The sequence below is a fragment of the Leptonychotes weddellii genome, chromosome 9 (genome assembly GCF_054177405.1).
Source record: "Leptonychotes weddellii isolate Sample4059 chromosome 9, ASM5417740v2, whole genome shotgun sequence".
In the NCBI taxonomy this organism is placed as follows: domain Eukaryota; kingdom Metazoa; phylum Chordata; class Mammalia; order Carnivora; family Phocidae; genus Leptonychotes; species Leptonychotes weddellii.
This window is the reverse complement of record NC_138377.1, coordinates 114,657,027-114,661,473: the sequence shown is the minus strand read 5'-3', so window position 1 is coordinate 114,661,473 and position 4,447 is coordinate 114,657,027.

Here is a 4,447-nt window from a genome sequence, read left to right as displayed (position 1 = left end):
ATAGTAGGAAGGGAAAAATGAAGGGGGGGAAATCGGAGGGGGAGACGAACCATGAGAGACTATGGACCCTGAGAAACAAACTGAGGGTTCTAGAGGGGAGGGGGGAGGGGGGATGGGTTAGCCTGGTGATGGGTATTAAAGAGGGCACATACTGAATGGAGCACTGGATGTTATATGCAAACAGTGAATCATGGAACACTACATCAAAAACTAATGATGTATGGTGATTAACCTAACAAAATAAAAAAAATTAAAAATTAAAAAAAATTAAAAAAACATATATTTTCACTTATATGAATTGTCAGAATAAGCAAAAGGAATCCATGGTAACTAAAATAAGGAAGTGATTTTTTTGGGTCGTAGGGAGAACTGGTTGGAATGGGGCACAAGTGAACTTTTTGAAATGCTGTAATGTTTTAAATTTTGTTTTGAGGATGACCAAATAGATGAATACCGTTGCCAAAACTCATCAAACTAAACCCATAAAATCTGTGCATTTTGTTTTGTTCTGTATACCTAAATTATATCTCAAAAGTTTTTTAGGCCTCAGTTTTGTGTGTGTGTTTTGTTTTGTTTGCAAAATAAATACTAGCAGGTCCTAACTTAGGTAACTGTTGTAAGAAATATTGAGAATGTTTTTATTTATTTGTTTGTTTGTTTACTTAAGTAGGCTCCATCCCTAGTGTGGACCCCAAGGCAGGGCTTGAACTCACGACCCTGAGAACAAGACCTGAGCTGAGATCAGGACCTGAGCTGAGATCAAGAGTTGGATGCTTAACCAACTGAGCCACCCAGGCACCCCTGATGTCAGAAATTCTGATTTTTGGAATAATATATATGACAAGTTTATCACAAAGTATTGTGGATGCTATAGATTGACTCCCCTGAAAGCCACCATCCCCACACCAGAACTGAAGTATTCATTTCTTGACCTGATGGGAGAGTTGACAGCTGACAGTTGAAGTTTATCTCCCAGCAAATGCCCTGAGCCAAAGGACACATTCCATTCCCAGGATTATCCTGTATCAATAACTAGTAAGTGAAGAGGCATGAAAGTCTCTTGTCCCAGCTCAAGACAACTCCTCAGGGCCATCCCAGCTCTAGAGAGCTTCCTGTTTGGTATTGTGTGAGGCAGTTACTATATTATCATGATTACATCACGGCTCAACATCCCCCCCTGCTCCATCCTGTTTCCATTATTTCACACAGTTGTTGATCCCAAAACACTTCCAAATAAACTTCCTGAATGCCAATAGCCATCTCTCTATCTGTTTCCCAGTGAAGCCAACCTGCAACAGTTGGTGCCAAGAGCATTCCAGGAAAACAGACTCTAAAATGGAATTTGGGAACTGGGTGGACCTCTTTTGTCTGCTATTGTAAATCCCATCGCTATTGGGAGGTGAGTCATTGATAACCTCTGGCACTGGTGGTGACCTTCAATGGCTCACCTGCTGAAGGGAATGCATTAGCTGAAACAATATGGCAAGTGTTTGAGAAGTATGAGGCAGATGTCATTATAAGAAAAATGGAATTAGACGTCCATAGCTAGAGGCAATCACGCTTTTAGAGAAAGACAATGAAATGCTGAAGATGATTAATGAATCATTAAAGGTCAAAAGTGAAAGCCAGAGACCTCTTTGACAAATTAAAAAGAGATTCTCCTGTATAGTTGGAGGACAAAAGCACTGAGAACCTGCCCTAAAACTTATTCTTATGAGTAGTGGAGCCCCAAGGAATGTTTAGGGTTGAATTCTCAGCTCTGGCAGACCTAGTACAAAAAAAGGGGGGAGATTGCTGTGATTGGGATAGAGTGGAGACCCTAAGAATTAGGAGAGGGACATCTGAGGTTTCTCATCAAAAACCTTGAATCCCCAGATCCGCTGAACCCTCTAGGCCAATGGAAATAGTCTACTCCTCCCTATTAAAAGTTAGAACTCCCTTCTTTCATGAAGACTGTGCAGAGTTTTCTGCCATGCAGAACAACATGTATCCCCTTCAGAATCTGGTTTTTATTCATTCTTCACCGTTAGGCCACTAGCAAGACATAAACCACAATGATACCTAGCCAGGAAATTGCTGAGCCTGCCAAGAGAGGAAAGGAACTTGCTATAGGACTATAGAACATACTGCCAAAAGCCAGGAGATTATATACAGAACTGGATTCAGAGGCTACTGAAGTAAGCAGAGCAGAATATAAGTTTGGATAGAGATAGTTTACCAAAAATGAGAACACAACCAGGAATATAAAATAGAATACTCCAGCAAAGACCTTGGATGAGGATTTTAACACATGGATAGGATGTCTCTTAGAAGCTTGGGGAAATCACTGACTCTCAGTAAGTTAAATAGTAGTGACAGAACAGCCATTGCAGACTATGTAAAAGGGAATCAAAAGGCTCAGAGAGGGATGCCTGGGTAACTCAGTTGGTTAAGCGTCTGCCTTTGGCTCAGGTCATGATCCCAGGGTCCCGGGATTGAGTCACACATCAGGCTCCCTACTCAGTCTCCCTGCTCAGCGGGGAGCCTGCTTCTCCCTCTGCCTACTGCTTGTGCTCTCTCTCTCTCTTTCTCTCTCTCTCTGACAAATAAATAAATAACGTGTTAAAAAAAAAAAAAGGCTCAGAGAATGGGCATGCTAGAATTGGTGTCCTGTGTAAGACTGAAAAACCCACCAGTTGACTAGGTTCTGCAGGAGAGACTGCAGGTCAACCTGCCCATCTAACTGGTGAGGAATGCACTGATGAGAAGAACATCAGAATCACTGAGCGCTGGCTGAGCAGTGTGGACCAGTATTGACAGGAGGAAGCACTATTATAGAAATGGGCTCAATAATAGAATGGGATGATAGAATTCAGAAATATTTGAGATCAGGTGGTAGCACTTAACCACCAGAGTGTGTTCTTTGTACAAAAAGATCATGGTGAGTAACAAGTTTGAACTGTTAGCTAGGGTATCTGACCTGGGGAGAAATAGAGAAAGACTATAGCAACACCACAACAAGTGTATATATTAAAAGTTTTCTCAGTCTCTTTACAAATTGAGCCATTTACCTGGGTAACAAAAGAAAATATCCAAACATTATGAGAGCTTTTGGACACAGTATCCAAGCTAATATTGATATTCAGCAATCCAAAGCATCATCATGGACCCCTCTATTAGTGTGGTTGTGTATGGGAACCAGTGATAAACGAAGTCCAGTGTCAACCACCAGATGATAAAGAGGCTATCAGGGACACCTGGGTGGCTCAGCCGTTAAGCGTCTGCCTTCGGCTCAGGTCATGATCCCAGGGTCCTGGGATCGAGCCCCGCATCGGGCTCCCTGCTCGGCGGGAAGCCAGCTTCTCCCTCTCCTACTCCCCCTGCTTGTGTTCCCTCTCTCGCTGTGTCTCTCTCTGTCAAATAAATAAAATCTAAAAAATAAAAAATAAAAAAATAAAGAGGCTATCAGCTTCATCAAGGTCCAGAGAAGGGAAGAACTTTGAAGCAGATCCAGGCTGTGGTACAAGCAGCCTGGGTACTTAAGCCATGAGATCTGGGAGACAATATGGTATTAGATGTGCCAGTGGTTAGAAAATATGCCAAGAGAGCAGTAAGGAGGGAAAGAAATCACCTCCATCCTGGCAGGGTAATTAACACCACTCATCAGGGTGGGGTAGAGGCTGCATTTACACAGTGAGGGAAGAGAAAAATAAGTTTAGACACCATTTGGGTATCTCTTACTATCCTTGTGCTTAATTTTGTTGGTAAATGGACAAATGCAGCAGGCATAGCCCGAGAAGGACACGGTGACCAGGGGCAGATCTTTTCACCCCACTCCCCAGGTAAGCTACCTAGACCAGCAAAGGGGTCATGCTACAAGGAAGGAAATCTAGAACAGATAGTAGAAAAAAGTAGTAAGTATTAATTATATTCTCAGGAGCAGCTTCCGTGGTGGGGGCTGAGGACTCTTCTACATTTCCTCAAGAGAAGAGGTCACCATAATTCTGAAGAAGCTGATCCCCAAATTTATATGAAGCAAGTAAATCTTAGTACTACAAGGGATGGACTATAATAAACCCTGGAAGGTGCCAACCACACCCTCCAGGACTGAAGCACTTACATTTCCCCAGCTATTGAGAGAGCTGAGACTTACATCTTGTAGCTGAAACACTACTCCATCTTGACCCAGTGAGTTCCCCAGATAAAAGAATGTCGTTCCATCCACGCTCATGTGTCCTTCCCTGGAGTAACTCACGTGCAATGCCTGGTCTACATAAAAATCTCAGTTCTTTGCATCAGTTTGGGACAACTCTGCAGGATGATCCCATCCCAGTTAAGATCTATGATATGAATGCACAACAGTCTATTTTTTCCTTTCATCAAATCTTATTTCTTCACTCCCCCAAAAGTATGGATCCTGAGAGCATACCCCCAGTAAACTTTCAGCCCACAAATGTCTGCCTCATTG